The sequence below is a fragment of the Battus philenor genome, unplaced genomic scaffold (assembly GCF_028537555.1).
Source record: "Battus philenor isolate CCGP_79_NKW_IND1 unplaced genomic scaffold, ilBatPhil1.0.hap1 SCAF_21, whole genome shotgun sequence".
Lineage (NCBI taxonomy): Eukaryota > Metazoa > Arthropoda > Insecta > Lepidoptera > Papilionidae > Battus > Battus philenor.
The window spans coordinates 12,981,214-13,000,663 of NW_027181684.1; positions in this window are offsets into that span (position 1 = coordinate 12,981,214).

The following is a 19,450-nucleotide window of genomic DNA, read 5'->3' on the forward strand; positions in this document are numbered from 1 at the left end:
TAATATTTATCCACTTCCGCACATGCAGTGGTAGTCGTGCTACAAAGTGCACCGCCCGCCAGCCCGCTGATAAATACGTATGCGGCAAACAATGCGAATTACACAACTGCCACCGTCAAATCACTTAATACGTGTTTCACCCCTCTACGGGGCATCTTCAGGAGTTATGTTACACCGATTAGTGTCAAACACAGTGTTTAGCACTAATCGGCAGTTGTGTAATTCGCATTGTTTGCCACATACGTATAGGCTGACGGGCGGTGTACTTAGGGTAGCACGACTACCACTGCATGTGTGGAATTGGCTAAATATTGGTCTTTTTCTTACTTAGGGTGGACTTTCGCAAGGAAACGCCTGATTCCATTAAATATATACTTATAAACAAATCATCAAAACGAAGTCATCGATTCGTTTAAATTGAAAATACTTTTGAAGGCTTCAATATCTTTTGCTCTCGATTCGCACGTTAAGGAAAACAATGCTTACGATTCCACACTGACCTACATCCGCTGGCGTCTACTGGGCGTATCCAGCTTTTGGCCAGGACGTGTGGGCTTCCGGTTACCGTATAGCTGGATAGTCGCAGGACCTGCGCTGTGCCTTCAAGTAATAAAACTCAGATAAACGCTGAAAAAAGATAAGGCACTGTTCGGCAAATTAAATTGGAAACTTCATTTTGCTTTTACATATAAACGTCTTATCATCATCAGTCGTTTGTTCAAAATTGAACTGTATTGCTAAACTTTTAAGCTGTATTTTAAATAACATGTATATAATGTAAAAGATCTTTTGGCGCGTGATAAGGGAAGAAAATTTGTGTCGTATCGGATTTTAATTTCTCCTCGGAAGAATTAATGAGTTTGCTTTCGGCTCTCCTTTGTCGATTCATACGTTAAAAAGTGTATTGGGTTTAAATGGAAAAATATTTCTCTCCCTGTTTAGGTAGGGGAGTGAGAAGCTTCGGGCCCCTGTTTTTATTGATAATTTGGCGAGATATTTTCATTTAGAAGATTTTTATATTAACATATTATCCTACTGCTCTTATTGCAGGTCGATGTTTTGAACATAAAATTTGATAGAGGATTCATTTACTTATCTTATCACTTATGGAAACCTCATAGTATTTCGGTGAGTGGTACGAAGCCATACAAATTGCTGTTATCCTCCTGTTTACATATAAACATATATTTGTAATGGTCAACAAACCGTTTTTGATGAGAGTCAACCAAGATTGACTTCCTCACCTCAGTTTCGCGACAGTAAGAAATATAAAAACGAAAAAAAATATACTGAAATGAACCATAATAGAACTAAAATACTAACAAACAGTCATACAAAAGACAATAAAATAAATAATTACAACTAGAAAAACAACGATCATTCAAAAACAGAAATAAAAATGAAACAATTATCATTGAAAAACAGAAACAAAAATGAAACAATTATTATTTAAAAAACACAAACAAAAATGAAACATTTATCATTGAAAAACAGAAACAAAAATGAAACAATTATTATTTAAAAAACGGAAACAAAATTGAAACGATTATTATTGAAAAACAGAAACTAAAATGAAACAATGATATTTAAAAAACACAAACAAAAATGAAACATTTATCATTGAAAAATAGAAACAAAAATGAAACAATTATCATTAAAAATTAGAAATTAAAAACTACTAGACTTTTAGTTCACTTCCGCACATGCAGTGGTAGTCGTGCAACAAAGTGCACCGCTACGGAACCGCAACACGTACGGCGTACGATGTGATATAACTCCTGAAGATGCCCCGTGGAGGGGTGAAACACGTGTTGAGTGGTTTAAAGGTGGCAGTTGTGTAATTCGCATTTTTTGCCGCATACGCATTTATCAGCGGGCTGGCGGACGGTGCACTTTGTTGCACGACTACCACTGCATGTGCGGAAGTGGCTAAATATTGGTCCTTTTCTTACAAAAAATTTAAGTTTAAGAGAGTCATAGTTCCTCCTATCCCTCTTAAAGCGCCATTAGCAATCTGTTCTTTTGACACGGGAACACAGAATGCCCAAAATTGTATAAACATATTTAATACAAAGTATTTTACAGTCGTCAATATTACTAAACTACCTTTCGTGGTTTTCTTTCCAAAAATATATCGATTTAGAAACAGAAAACAAATTGAAACATGATATGACATTACGCGAAATAATTTTCCTTAGTTCATGTAGCAGATAAATAAATAAATTCTCTCATACATATACAATCATTTTTAAAACCAACCATTTAACCACTTCACCGTCACGTGGGTGCTTTTGTAACGGGCATATTGACATTGATGAGGGTCGAAGTACCACGTGTATTGTCGAAAGGATTTGAACTCTAGACCAATGTCATTTATTTATATGTTCGAATATAAATTGTAATGTTGAATTAGTTTTTTTCTTACACGAAATTATCTCGTTACCATCATGTTTATTATCGTTCCTTAGTTTGATGATAAAAAGGTACTTAATTATTAATGGCTAGTAGACTAGTGGAGGCTGTACCCGCGTCTGTCTATAGTGGTCGCCAGTAGAGAACATTTCGGCCTCAATGACCATTGGCTGTGGGGCCGATGTGACTCGCCCACTGATATGGTCATAGTGTTGATTTTTGGGAGGCCTGTGCCATGAAGTAGGTGTCTACCAGCTGACATGAATGAAGTAATGTTGGTAAATTTTGCCAATAGTCGTCGTTGCACGACATTTTCACAGTTCATACCTATCTTGAATAGAGTTCAAAACTGACTAGAAAAAATTATGACGACTCAGAAAATTATGTCAAATACTTTATGTAACCATAAACACAATCACGGATAAAAAAATATTGTTTATTAGTTGCAAGATATAAAACCTTAATTTCAATTTAATTCTTTGTTGTTTAGTACATTAGTAAGTATCATATTTTTAACCTCTTTGGCCTCTTGTTTAAACCGTGCTGGACAGGTTCTTTATTTACGTTATAATTTCTTCACATTTTTTTATTTATATACTCATCTTTAGTCCTTGATAATGTCTTTCATTCTTTACTTTACTTTTTACAATATCATTCGTTCCTTTCCATACTTCATTTGCCTTTCCCCGAGAGTTATACAATTTTACTTTTATCTTCATCATTTGGTTAGCAATTTATTTCTTCTTTATTTATATGTTTATTATTTTAATTATTCTTGTTCTTATTATTGTTATTTATTCCAATTTATCGTTTTCCCTATTATCTTCTACAGAACTTCAAAAAGGTTTGGCGTCCCTTCTTTTTCTTCACTAGTGATGCGATGTTCTCTTCCTTTATTCTCTCAGCTAACTGAAATTAGTATTCTGCTCTTTCAGCATCCAATAAGCGTCAGCCGGTTATCAGGTGCATTATGGTCTGGTGAACATCCACTTACAAGGTGGACTGATGACTTTCTATCTTCCTCTTTCCTTGGTTGTCAGAAGACGCTGGATATAGCATGCTTCTAAGCGGTCCTATTGGAAGAATTCTATGGAAGAGTCTGGCCATAGCTGTAAATGATGATGATAATGATAAATAGGTAGCAGCAGCGGGTAGCAGGTATTGTTCTAGCGCTTAAACGCAGATATACATATATCTCATTCAAATTATTTGAGTTGCTGTAGTTAAAGCAATCATTGCTGATTGATTCGTAAATCCGTTAACACAAAACGGTTCTAGTGCTTTCTACGGATTGGCCGCCCGACGCCGGCGGCCGTCAGCCTACGGACCATTTCCGGTCTATAATCGACTTCCGGCTCGCGAGGGTCCCAATTTACCATGATGGAGTGCTAGTCAAATATAAGCGGTGTTTAACAGTGAACGCGTTGACGGATTCTTTCGTGTGTCAAATAATTTGAATTATAACACTTAACTACCCAACTGACTTTGTCAGTGTTGTCGTTGGTTTCTGATTTCCATATTGCTTTTAGTTAAGGCTCTGATTCATTAACTCCAACTTACTTGACAACATTTAATGGAATCAGGCATTACCTTGCGGAAGTCTATCCTAAGTAAGAAAAGAATCAATATTTAGTCACTTCCGTACATGCAGCGGTAGTCACCGCCAAACAAACGCCACGCCACGCCAACAAAGTGCACCGCCCGCCGGCCCGCTGATAAATGTTTAACATGTGTTTCACCCCTCCACGAGGCATCTTCAGGAGTTATGTTACATCGATTAGTGCCAAACACAGAATGATTGTGTGATTTGGCGGTGGCAGTTGTGTGATTCGCATTGTTTGTCGCATACGCATTTATCAGCGGGCTGGCGGGCGGTGCACTTTGATGCACGACTACCACTGCATGTACGGAAGTTGCTAAACATTGGTCCTTTTCTTACTTACTTGACAAAACCTTAACGATGCTTCAATTAATATCATGCGTTTTTTGAATAAGATACTACAGATGTATAAGCTGATAACATGTTTTTCGGGGTGGAGGGAGAGAGACATACTGCTTAAAATATCACATTCATGTTACAGACAAGGCAGATCTCCACTAGGTGGACGATACAGTTACGATATAGAGTAGACGATATAGTTAAGGTTGCTAGAAGACTCTGGAAGCGGGCAGCGCAGGAACGGTCATCGTGACGAACTTTGGAGAAGACATATGTCTTGCAGCATGCATCCATCGACATAAAAGAAGAAGGAGAAGAACACAATGTGATGCCAACAGTAATCATTTTGAAGTTAACAAGTATTACAGGTTATTTAAAAAAAGAACTGCCTTGTTTAAACTATTAGTTATTATATTTACTTAACCAAAAGGTAAGTTCACAAATCACAATCACAAGTTTTTTTTTAATTCCCTTCATATCATAGTTAAAATAGGGATATTGATTTCTTTAATGTAATTGTATCAGTAGAAGCAAGTAAATCATTACAAACACTTTATCAGAACGCTTATCTGCAAACGAAATTTATTTATATATATATATTGGAATATAATAAGAATATATATACATGGAATATATATATATTCTTATTATATTCCAATATATATTGGAAAATAAGTAAACATATAAAGTTCCACGTATTTCGATCAACTAAAAGCTCTTGAATGCTATAATTAGATTTATTTAATAATAACTTATAAATTTGTACACTCAGACCCATGAAGGACTTGTTAACTTTTAGAAGACGAAATATAGTCGTTACGAGTTTGTTTTTCTTTCTTGTATTTATCATATGTCTGTCACTATTTTTCATATAAGATTTTAATGAAATGGTTTATGTCAAACACCGTAATTTCACTTAATTTAACATAGAGTATATCTCATCTACTCCTCAGACTTCTTCCAGAGACATCTATCGCTGGATATACCACAATCGCCATGCAGGTAGATTAGCGATCGAAGTTTTATTATGGTACAAATACGCTGCTGTCCATGCTTAAAATACTTCTTTGTAAGCAGTGGCAATTATATATGATAAATGCACAAAGTGAGACTGTATCTCGGGTTTCGAACCCACGACTTATGATCGCAGGTCTTAGTTCACCGCTGAGCTATCATCGCTCAAGGTTTTCTATACTTAAAACATTAATATCTGTTTACAGTTGAATTAGCCTCTTTTTTCAACTTCTAGTAATATTACTAGATATGTTTTCTTAAATTCTCCTTCAAATTAAACTTAAATGAGGCGATACCGTAGCAGTAACTGAATCCCGTGAGTGTGGGAGTTGTTAAATAAATCACAGCTAAACTTCCTAACAGTAAGGAACCCTAAGAGCTTCCACGAAATTGCTTATTCGAAGTTTTTTAAGTAGTTTTGTATTCTCTAGTTAAACATTTATATCCGACCTATATAAAAGGATTCCAAGTGTTGCAACTAGTTCGCGACGAGCCTTATTTACGAAGAAAACGTTTATTTTCTCCACCTCCAAGTGGAACGTATCACATGATTATTCTCTTAAAGAAAAGTTTGTAATTCTGGCCACAAATACTGTTATATTTAAAAATAAACAAAATATTACTTTTAAATTTAGAACCTGTCATCTTTATATGAGTGTTCGTTGTGTTTACTTATTTTCGCGCCAATATATAGTAGTATTAAAATAGAGCGGGGTGAATAATAGAACTGAATCGCGTTGATTACGTTATAAAGTAGGTATGGCGTCGAATACGATTTTTAAAATCCTACATACGTTTGGTATTATTGAAATGTTTATGTAACAGTTGATAGGTGAAGATGGCCTGTTTATTTCGTGTATTTTACGAGATCGATCTATTTTCTTCTTTTCAGCCTACGGACGCAAAGTTAAAGGGAGGCCTTTAAGAACCCTAAGGAGGAGGAGGCCCTAAGATCTCCACTTATAGCCTCCCTGATAGGCGAAAAAGAAACTAGGAAAGAATTCCTCGCTTGTTGCAAGAAAATAGTTAAAAACGTTATACAAAAAAATAAAAATCCAAATATACAATAATAAATGTGATAAAATAAAACTCAAATGTGATATATAATGTATTATAGAAAATAAGTAAAAATGTAAAATGAAAAATGTAATAAGAAAAGAGGAAAGAATGATAGATGAACAGAGCAAAAGGGTAAGAAAGTAGAAATGTAGCATGAAAGATAGATAATAGACCGAAAGAGAAAGTAAAATATGAAAGAAGAGAGAGGAAATAAAAAATCATGTGAAAAATTAAATTGCAAATAAAGTCCCTGTCCCACCATAAATAGGGGTACGAGAGCGAGCGAGGGGTACCAATAGCGAGGGTCACTAAAAAAAAAAGATTTCCACTTCCCACAACCTTAACTATGTCGCCGAGAAACTTTCAGACCCAACGGCTATCGATTGCCCGAGCCATGTGCCATCTTAGTTCTTTTACAGATGTCCATATTTATAATTAAATCTCGCAGCGAAACTCCGAACCTAGACTTCTCTATTGGTCTCTGGATGACCACCTTCTTATTACACCTGTCGTAAATGACTACTAAACCTGCAACACACATTGGTCAAAGACCTTCGTCTTCCATCATTGGGGTTTTGAATAAGGAGAGGTTTCGGAGCTTCCTAAATGCTACCCACGCTAGTTGATACCATCATATGTCTCTATTCTTCTAATAAAGTGCACAATTGATATGCAAGGGCGTGTAGCGTCCGTGTGCAATCTCTGTATTCTGGTTGTTGTTTGTTGTTAGCTTTGTGGAGCTTTTACAACTTTGTTGATCTCAGGGCTAATAAAATTTTTTTCTACTCTATACTATTCGCCGTCTCTCGGCGCTTCGGTGCGCTTCGAGAGACTTGCTGTGTTGCTGTTTCTTTCCTTCTTCGATGGTGGTGCTGGTGGATGGATGGTCGTCAGTGTCTTGTTGTGTTGTGTTGTTCTTCTTGCTTCTGCCTCCTGGCATTTGCTATTCGGTGCGCCCTCTTGCTTGGGCATGTCTTGTCACCTTGTGTGTGCACCTTCTTGATGGGGCCCCCCTTGGTCTTTTTGGGGGGCGTCTTTTGATAACTTTCGGGGGCGGTGCGTCCTCGTCCGGCATTACGTGGCGTGGCACCCGTGTGCAATGAAACCATGCCGCATCCTAGACCTGACCCCCCCCCCCTTGCCAAGACTATCATCTTTGCCGTCGTAACAAGAAAGTTTTTTATATTCCAACGAGCTATTTTATAAGTAGGTATAGCTTACAGTATGGTATTAGTTACGGCCTTTCTTCTTATGAAGATAGAATAACACTTATTGTTTTTATGCCTGTAGCACATCTCTGCACATCTCTGTTTTTCTGTCATCAAGACGATGCTCTTAGCTGTCTCAGGGAGCGCGCTCTTAGACGGCGGCCGTGTGCATTGCACACCCTGCACTGTAGGCTAAACCGCCCCTGGTGATATGTCATGAAAATTTGATAATAAGAATAAATTATTTCAATAGAATTCATTCATTCAATTATTTCATCGTAAATTAAAAAAGTATATGTTATAAATCTCTACACATTCCTCAAATCTAATTACGACATTGCGGAGTTATTTCAGCGGCGTCCAACTCAATTCAAACTATGCCGGCAACACAACGATTTCGACGTGGAGAAATGAGAAATACGCCTGTTATACGATACAGTGGAAATTTCCATTGGTTGTATTATGAAAATTGTTCCACCGACCGCCTAGTTCAGGATTGCAACAAACTACAGCATTATCGTACGGGAAAGGAATTTGAAATGCCTAGATGGGCTCACACGCTAGATTAGCATTGCAAATGGACCCCAGCGTCCCTCCGGGAGGAAACTTTCCCGGGCCGCTGCTGTTGTGTTGTCGGGAGTCCCGATTGCCTTTCAGGTTGAATTCCAATCATATGAGGAATACATTACAAGTTTACAGGCAGGTAATACGGCCCCTTTACCAACACTAAATTTCAATCCTTTTGATGTATTACACTCTTTATTTATTTACAAGGCATACCAAAATACTGAACGATTGGTTATAGGTGTAAAAGAATTGTAAGAGTGAATATATACCTCTATTGCTGTCATTTACTATATGACACACAATATCTAAAAATAATGTAATGTTTATAGATACATAATAAATTTAATTATTGTTTATAATCTGTTCCTGCAAATTATATGCTGCCAGTAATTATTGGCCTATCGCTGTCCGATAGAAATAAATGTAACATTATTACATAGTGATCTCTTTATACGAATATTGGACAGTGGTGAACCAGCGATAGACGACTGGGACTTGCGATCGTAGATCGTGGGTTCAATTTCCAGGATATAGCCATATAATCTTACACTGTGTATTAATTACATAGGATTTGAACTATTTACAAAAAAAGTTTCCAGAAGATGGGCATTTTCTTCCTCTGCGGCCAGACCAGCGTGGTGTTAGCGTAGTGTGTTTACAAACAGGTGGAGAAGTTTTAAGGCTTTTGTACCTATTTGAAAACATCCTGTACAGAGTCGTTGTTTCAGTCCGCACCTACTAAAAGGTATAGACCTCCCACAAAGATATCTATGGCGGATATAATGTAATTGCATATCTCGTAATATATCGATTAACTCATGACGAAAATTTTTAAACTAATTTTTATTTATTTTGCTATAATTTGAGTAGCATTTTAAAATTGTAGACAGATGCCTAAAGATATTTACCAGTTTTATAGAGTCTAAAGAAAGGTGTAACAAGCTTTCTTTTATTTCTAGTTCTAACGTAGTGGCATGTCTTGTTAACTCCGTAATTTTTGTAGCGATGCCGTTAAATCACCCAAAGCTACGACCATTAAAAGCCCGTTAACATTAACCCATTCTAAACAGAATTCTCGTCGAGAACTGTAGAGAGAGAACAGGAACTATTAGGAATTTTCGAATGAAATTCGCTGGACCCGGTTTCACCGAAGAGGCAGGCGTTAGAGGAAAATTTACGGGCAGTAAAAATCTAAATATAGTTCAATTTAACACACGGCGATGCTCGAAGGGAGAGGATAATAAAAATTCCTTTAGATAAGTTATTTTATAAAGGCCTGTTTAGAGTTAAACTTAAAGATTTGCATGGTCATTTGTCAGTTAAAAACTAAAGTGATCGCTCGAAAATTCGTTTTAAAATTGGAATGTGACAATTCAATGTCACAAATCTGGCAACACAAAATTCGCAAGGACAGATAAATAATTTTAGGTATAATTAGTTTAATTTAGACGCTTTTTATTATTATATTGTTTGCCCACTGATGAACATAGGCCTTCTCCAAAGAATTCCATTCCAAAACTTCAAAAGCCTCTAGATGCAGGCTCATCTTTCGATGACAAGGTAGGCTGTCCTTATGAGTATGTCTTACTCCAGTCTGTGGTCTCCTCTCCCAAACCTTAAAGCCATCTATGATGCGTGCTATATGGCATTTCTACTACGTCGCCAGGCTAAAGCAGTTACTTTTACTCGTCTTCGAACTGTCTTATTTCTGATTCGTTTTCCTAGACAAATCCACTATAAAGAATACAGCGTCAGCATCTTCTGGTCTATCTAGTGGTTGTGAGTTTATGACTTTACCAAATTCACCGATGTTGCTGGAAGAATCGCTCGTCTGAAATGGCAGTGGATGAGCCACTTCGCTCGCACAACCGATAGCCGTTGGAAGCGAAATGTACTCGAATGGCGACCACAAGATGGTAGACTCGGCGTGGGTACAGATCCCACTAGGTGGACTAATGACATAGCCAAGATCTCGATATGTTGATGTATGCGGGAAGAGCAAGACTTGTCATTGTGTCGATCTTGGGATAGCATCGCCTTAATGATGGGCGACGACAACCTTCGCCCATCATTCCTATCGTTTGCTCGTAGGATGGTGAGTGACACTGTTAATAGAAACAAAACAGTATAGATAAGTAGGTACCTAATAAACTACACATAAAATAACTAGTCAATTAATAATAGGAATATAGAATAAGAAAAGTATAGTAATGTATTAAGAAAGCATAACCCAAAAAAACTGTGATAAAAAAAATAGAATAAGCCAATAATAAAATAAAGAATAAAATAAAATGTACCTAGCCACCTAAGAGTAATAAGATGATGGAAGGAAGGCGATGAAAGCAAGAAGGAATGAAATAACAAAATGAAAGATATTGTGATGGAGATAAGGTAAGAATAAAATAAATTAAAAAGAATGACAGTGAGTGAAGAATAAAGATAAAGATCTGAAAAACTTAATTGTAAACAAAGACCCCGATCCCAACTAATTAGGGGTACGAGAGGTCTCCAATAGCAGGGGCCATATAAAAAAAGATCTTGGGATAGCCCCAAGCCATGCAGTGGGTGTCTATCGGGTAACTACTGATGGTTTTAGCTACTTTGACCTATATCCAAGTTTAACTGAAGAAATTTCCACTTTAAATGTGTGATGTTTGAAAAAATGACGAATGGGTGACGGTCACCACACTGCAAAAATAAGCGAATATGACAGAAACTGGAATCAAATTGGGCCCGTTTATTATATCATCTAAGTGGAACGATAGCATAGTCAATGTCTCAAAAAGTCGCTTAATTCGGGCAGTGAAAGAAAGATTATCGCCTCCATTTTTGAATTGACAGCTGATTTACAAAAGCCGGTCCGGAGGGTCAATATTTGGACTCGTCCGGCCTTACCACCTTACATCTACTTACAATTTTATACACGTCATGTCGTTGCCGAATCTTCATTGTTAATGGCGATTATACCGCGTGGTGTCCCTTTTATACGTTTATGCTGAGAAACTAATAGCGCCATCTGTCGACGCCGACACAAACTACAGAGTTCTGACTTAAAAAATTATGCAAAATATTAAAATGCCTTGTAACTTAAGAGCCGACTTTCCCATTTAAAGTCCTTTCCGGAATTGTTATTGAGTGTTTTTAATATGTGGGATAAGTTGTTATGTTCTAAAATAATACAAGTTAAGTTTGTGAAATTGTTTAGCACTCAAATTATTTTTTAACAAGTTTTAGCTGTTTTCCCTTTGACTCTCATAATTTAAAGATGCCTTCGTGAGAGATGTATTTCGAATTTTTCTTTACGAATTCACGATACCCTCAATTGATAATGACATAATAATTCCTGTGTATAATTTATTTTAACCTAATGTTAATATCCGCGCTTGCTTATGACAAAGTGATTATTTTTAGTATAAATTTAATATTCGCTTTCGCTTTTTACTTAAGACGATCTTTGCGGAAACCGGATAATAAATTATTTTTGAACAGAGGATTAATAATTTTATCGTTCGCTTATAACTTAAGACATGCTTCCCAGAAGCGGTACTTCTAATAATTCTCAGCACACCGTGACTCCCGCGTCCGCTTATGACTTATAACGAGAACGCTCTATGAAATACCACCGGCGCCTTCCTAGCTGAGAATATGTTGCGGACTCTAAAATTTCCCAAGGTGATAACGGGGGCATTTTTCCGTGTAAGTGCACCTGTAATATGAAACCCCGGGGACGGCTTAAAGCGCGCGAAACATTCTGAAGCTTCTCGCTTGGCTTTATTAAATAAGCTCCGCTGTACTTGGAACGGGTTACAGATGCGGCGGATAAGCATTAAAAGAATCTGTATTCTTTTAATAAAAACTATTCTCGAAGCTTTGCAGTGAAATTGAAATAGAAATTAGGAAATCCGAAGAAGAACTAAGAGTTCGTTCAAAGTGGCAACGCTCTGGGCATATCGCTCACGGAAGTGACGGCCGTTGAAGCCGAAGGCGAGTGATGATAAGCGAATAGACGCAGCGTGGGTACGTACTCCACTAGGTGATGATTACGAGGTCAAGATCGAGGGAAGTCGCGAAAGAATCGCGCTGATGTTTTCAGGATGTGTGTGAGAGTGAGTTTTTGAACGTTGAACGTAGTTTTCACGTTGAAATAAGTATTTAATATATTCTCATAGCAATTTATTTTGATATTGCTATTATATCTATTTGTTTAAATTATTTACTATGCTAATGTGATTTATCTGTAAGATATAGATATATATATATATATATATATATATATATATATATATATATATATATATATATATATTCCCCTTAACCTTTTTTATTAGATCGTTACGGTTTATTTTTAATATTTCAAAATAGACAAACGAGACGTCTCTACTATTTTAGTTTAAAAAAATCGATGGCAGAAAAACGAAACGGGGTTACTGTTTGCTATAAAATTAAGAGAATTATTATTATAATTTTCATTAATAGAATAATATTTAGTTAATTTGGCTTACCAAGATTATTTTTTGTTAATGATTTTTTAAAAATTTTAAAAACTAAAGTTAATCCTTTTTACATTGGCTACTTGCCTGTAAAAATCCCGTCAAGATCGGTCTAGTCATTTCAGAGATTACCTGGAACAAACTAATAGACAAAATGTTAAAAAAAATAAATTTGGTATATACCTTATATATATTCATAAGTATGTAGTAAAAAGCGGTTATTTTAATATTACAAAAGTGCAATACAATTATATTTATTTGTGTAGATTCCAAAAGAGATATACGAAACATCTCTACCATTTTTATTTGAATTAAATTGATGTCAGAAATACGAAAGTGGGTTATATGTTATAAAATTTCCAGAAAATTATTCTAATTTTCAAATTTATTTCAGTATAATACAATGGAAATACCCTTTGTCTGCATCTACTAGATGGAGTTTAGAACAAATTCATCGGATGAAAACAGAAAGTTAGTTCTGGAATTGAAAACGTGGTTAAATACAATCTAGTCAAGATTGAATTTCATTAAATTTAAAATCTATGTTATAATGCTTTTGAGAGGTCTTTTTTAATTTTCGTTAAGGTATTGTTTCTGTTTTGTATTACTAAAAATATAATACCTAACTTGAAAATATATAAAAAAAATTTCAGGGTGATTTGTTATGATTGTAAAAGGTTAAAAGAGGTAAAAAAAAATGATTTTAAGCCTGATTTCAATTACTCTGCATAAATTGTTCACATTGAAATGTTACGTAAATTTATTTTTTCTTTAGGAATGCCACAGGATAAAACCTTCTGGTAACACAAAATCTGCAGGAACAGACAGTACACAATCTTTAATTTTAAAACGTAGTGAACTGAATTTTATAAACACTTTTTATTACTATACTAGCTGTACCATTCCTACGTTACAAGGAAAAACATTACATACACGCTGTCTTCATTTCAATTCAAATCATCACGAACTGTCACAACAATATTTAAAATTCATTGTATTGACAGTGGCGCCATCTGTTGAAAATTAGTCATACTAACTTAAAAACTTGTGGGCGCATGCAAAACAACTTTGCTAACCGTCATTACATGATTAAATATATAGTTTACGATTCTATAGAGGACATACAGACACACATTCATTTAGATATATATACAGATAAACGTTTCATTATTTATTATTTCTGAAACCATTGATTTTTAAATACACACATTTGAAATACACGAACATTAATCGACAGCGAATGAACTATATAATCACCATTTTGTAGGAGATATTTATAGTATTGTTCGCGAATCGTTATTCCACGACTCCTGGGAAAAAGCTATGTTAGCCTCGAGGCTAGTAACAAGACTAGCAGCATCGATATCTTATCGAAACTGGAGAGTTCCACCCTTTAAGCTTTTATACCCACAACAAATCTTTCTGAATGTCTTGTATCATCTTGCCTCTCCATGCTGGTATACCTCTCAGGGTTTTTATACTGGGGACAATATTTTTTATTAGCAGTATTACTTTTTGGCTTCTGTTTTCAAATCATTCTCTTCTTCCATTCTTCACAATCTCTATTACTCTTCCTCTTCCATATTAACATTTTATTTCATTGTCTTACTATTTATTTACGTTACTTTCATACAACTCATCAGTCATCCCTCAATCATATTTTGAGTTTCTATATTTTCTTTAATCTAATTAACAATTCGTTATATTGTGCTTGTTATTACCCGGCCTACTTGCATTCTCATTTACTTCCTTCTTTATAATTCTTCGGCAATTCCTGAAAAAGATGTGGTGACACTCTTTGTCTCCCATTGGGTAAGAGATAGTACCACTCTTTCTGCATTGGAATTAGCCTTAAATCGACCCAACTTCCGAAGAAAACCAAGCAGACCCTTGATGACTAGCAATCTCGGAAAAGCACCCCGGTGACCGTGATGGGTAGCTCTGAAAGGTTCCACCACCGTACAACAAAGGTCAGCAGGTTCGTCTTCTTTCAAACACACTCTGTACAGAAGACTGTCCGTAACACCTAATGTAAATACATATTTGTCGCAAAGACCATGATTGATTCCTGCCACTAGACACAGTCAGGATCGATCAACAGCCTTCAAGCGGCTCTTTAAGCAGCGAGTAGCTTATGGCAGGTATTGCCTCTTTTACTTGTCAGCACTCCTCATGGCTTGTCCAAATCATCCTATATATAATTCCTTATAGGTATAAGTCGTCCGTATAAATAAATATTTAAAACAAAATAACTTACTTTTCTAGTGTTTTAGTAAAGCGAAGCCTCTCTCTGGTAGGAGGTTTTTTTTTAATTTTTTTTTTTTTGATAAATGTTGTCGAGCTAATTGGCAAATGGGGAAAATCCTCCTGGACACCTGGGAATGTTGCCCAGGTATTGTCGGACTCTAACCGACTAAAAACCCCATTTGCCAATCTCTCCACTTTTCAAGTTAGTCCATCGACATGGAGGTCGATGCCTTTTTTCTAGATCCTTCTATGTGTCTCCAGGTCAAGGTGTCTCCTCAAATCTTTGCTTATTGGTTATATCTTACTACTAGTATTGGCTGTGCTGGCCTTTGCTTTTTTTATATAAAGTTTTATGACTATGGTTATCATAGTCGTTTTATATTAAAGTCTTATAAGAACACGCAAATATATCTGAGTACTTAAATATGACAGATAAGTTTTCACATTAAGAAAAAGAATGGTTATAAAAATTTTCCCGTAAACAAACAGATGTCGTGTTGTAGCAGTTTTTAAATATTCCCTTGCGATCATGAACCAGATAAAAGTAATGTTCGCCGAGTTTAAAAATGATTTGTTTAGAACTTACTTTGTTTTTACTTAAAATTTATTGTTCCAAGTTAGTTGTAAGTAATGCATTGTTGAGTGGTCAATTTATTATTGTTATAAACTTTTATCATCAGTTAAGTTTTAACGAAAACTTTTATGGAGTCTTCACCTTCACGTGTACATCGAGGAGGAGACATTATTACTTCTTCTGTAAGTTACCAGTAGTGTTCTGTACTGGTAAAAGGTTCTGTCGACGTAAGAGAAAGGCTATTTGGCAATAAAAATGTTGTAAAGGTAATATTTCAGAAATCGCTGAAAGGTACTCGGTTAAAGTTTGAAGGTTGTTAAGGCAATAGACTGAGATGCATGGGATATGTTGAAGGAGGCCTACACCAAAACAGGAGTCTAAATCAAAGAAAAAGAAATAAGTAAAATTACTAACAACTAACATTCAGTAAATACTAAAAATGACTAACATTTTAATTTGATACTCAGTAAAGAAAAATATACAATGTGCGGTCTTATCACACGAGACAATGTATTCCAGGCAAGCAAAGTATGTAAACAGTAGAGATATAAATAACAACATATAGACAGAACATATATATATATATATATATATATATATATATATATATATATTCATAATAAATACAGTGTAACACATAATTATTAATACAATAATAAGTAAAAACATCTGATTTGGATCACTGAGGTAAGTGCTGAAAAAGAAGTAAAATAATTTTTATTTCTCGATTTATTCAAGTATGTATAAATTTATGCTATATAGCTAAATATTTTTATGTATATATTTTTATAGTCTGTAAGAAATTGCCACGTGTGATAATACCGCCCATTTTACTTCTTTCTTTACTAATATGCAACTATTTATACATTTTCTAGCGTGTACAATTAAGAGTATTAAATTGAATTCAATGAACATTCTGAAGATGAAAAAGTGGCAATCACTATATCTACTGGGTCATTAGCAATATTAGTAACAGTAATTTAAAGAAGCAAAAAGATAATGGTTTGTAATATTCTAAATTCAAAATTAGTTCCAAAATACTCTTCAGTGTTTATTACAATTATCTTCTTTAAAGAACGTTTTGATGATTATAATATAAGAATGGTTATACAAACAAAGCTGATGATAGATTTCAGAGCCCATTTCTCGTCAAAAATTGGACGTAGGGGATCTAAGTGTCTCCAATCTGACTCATGGACTACGGTTTTGTAAGTGTTGAATTGAAAATTATAAAAAGAGTGTGCCAACTGCAACAATCCACTTCTGGCAAAGTTCCCGACGCTAAATCAATGATCGAATTATGTTTTTAGTCGAAACTAGTGTTTGTCAATACGAGATTTTTTGTCATTTTAACAACTTTCTGTTCGGAAAAAATGTTTTGTGAAAAAAGAAATTACGGAAGCTCTTTTTGAATTTAATATTTCTGAACGGTGCCTAGTAGATATATTATTTGATATCGGAAACTTATGACAGAACAGATAGAAATTTAATTAGTGATATAAATAGATCTTTGTAGATTTTTATTATAAGCACACCTATCCCCCGATTTACACGGTAGATACGTTCCTAAAAAAAAAACGTGTAAATCGAAAATTAGAAAATGTCAAGTCAAAACCATGTAAATCGAAAAGCTTGCAGAAAATGCATAATTTTGCTATTTAACAGTTGTGATTTTTTTTAATATTTATAGGTGTACACAGAAATCAAAATAAATAGCATTGAAAAGTTAAAATATCATCATTTCCCAGCCATCATTTCCCTTCAAAATTTCCTGCATTAATTCCTTCTGAATTTTACTTTAATCACAGCCGTTAATTTATAATAATCTAAATGATGCATTCGCTTGTAATTTACGTATATGGAAAATTAAATCTTTCTGAAACTGTGAAACTTTCACTCAAATACTATACTCCGTAGATAAAAATTCAATTTTATGCGAAGAAATACAGACACTGTGCGTGTGCAGCAAGTCAGCACATAAGCTCGGGATTCCCCGTGAAATGTATACACAGCACACGTGTTCAATAACAGTAGCATTTAGTAGAGTGCGATAAAAACAAAAAAAAACTTATTTGGAAAACCGTGTAAAATCGAAAACGTGTAAAACAAGTACCGTGTAAATCGGGGGATAGGTGTACTTGAAATTGTATTTCAGTAAGAAGAATAAGATTCATTATCAAATAAAAAAAAGATCAGACACGGACCTCTGGTATGAATTCACGCCCGCTAGCTAAAATGGTTCTGATGTTCGAATATGAATTAACACCCTCGTACGGTGAAAACTTCTGGTAAAGTCCGCGACACGTGGAGCCAAGTCGGACCGACATCGAGTGAAGTCAGGTACATGGCTACCACCGACGATTTTAACATCTGTTCGTGAAGCAATAGAGTCCCTACATTACCCCCTACAATAGGTTAAAAGAACTGCATCCTACAAGATATAAATAACCCAAAAATTTTTGCAAATAGCAACACTTGATTTCTCCAAAACCGTGAGAGTAAGGGGCCAACGGCGAGACGGAGCACATCTCGACCATATAATTTTTAAAAAATAAATTTTAATAAATGATAATTACGGTAAATAAATCATAAACAAAATAGCATTTGTACTTTTATTTCTACACATGTTTCAAAAGTGCAAAAATTTATGGCCCACTCTATATTTAAAAGGATAATAGTTTTGTTAAATTAAAAAAGAAATGATAACGGCTCGGAGCATTGTAAACAAATAAGATTACCTAAGATAACGCAAAATAAAGTAATAAAATTAAAAAATGTGATATAGAATAACAATATAATAAAATGTAAAAAGTAATGAGAAATGAATGAAAGGCGATACAGAGCGAAAGGGAAAGACAGAAGCTTTGTGGTAAGAATGAAACGAACGAAAGATAATATGATGTACGAATGAAGAGAAAGAAAATAAAAATGTCCGTGAAAAAAAATGTAAGCTAGTCTCTGTCGCACACCAGATAGGGGGTACGAGAGGCTCCCAATAGTGGGGGCCAATAAAAAAAAACCGCTCGGAGCATACACACGATGGCATCCCGGATTTTGTATTTCAAAATTTAAGAAAGGATCGATTCAAGTACAGACGACCTATGTATTGTAGCGGACTTTCGCGGTAATCAAGCCTCCCTTTATAACAAGGCTCGCTCATATTATTTTCTGAGCGACGGTCTGTTTTGAAACAATTAGTTTGTGCTCTCGTATTCATTTGCCATGCAAATTTCTGAAATACCAGTTATTGTCCGTAGTGCAATCACTTTAATAAAGTTATATGTCGTGCTATGACGTTTTTATATTACTTCGACTGGTACAGATCTAGTTGTAAACGCTTGCAACCAAAGTTGAAATACATGAATGAAACGACGGCATCGACAACGGGAAGTTCTTCCCGGACGCCGTTGCGGCCTACCGCGCCTGGAGGTGGACGCGGTCTAGGTCCAGCTCTTCACGGGGCACGGGGGGTTCTCTGATTACCTTCATAGGTTTAAGCTCAAGGAGGACCCCTCGTGCTTCTGTAAATCGGGAGTGGACCACACCGTGATCCACCTGGTAGCAGAATGTCTCGCATTTGGAGGGCTCCAGTACGAGACCAAATGCCGGATAGGAAAAAAGATTGAGGAGGCCACACTCGCCTCCATTATAATGGAAAAGGATGCAAGAGAGTCTGTCCTCAAATTAATAGGAATAAAACATAGTTAAGCATAAAATATTGTAAGTATTGTCATATATTTAATGTTATTAAGATAGATTTATTGAAATTAAAATAAAAAATGTGTAATCTGTGAAACAAATTGATGTACATGAGAAAAATAAATAAACTAAATAAAGCTATGATACTACAAGAGAAAATACAACTGAAGTGTTTGAGAATGGATGAAAGGAATGGAATGATTGAGAAAGGAAGATGGAATTATAGAATGATAGAAGGAAG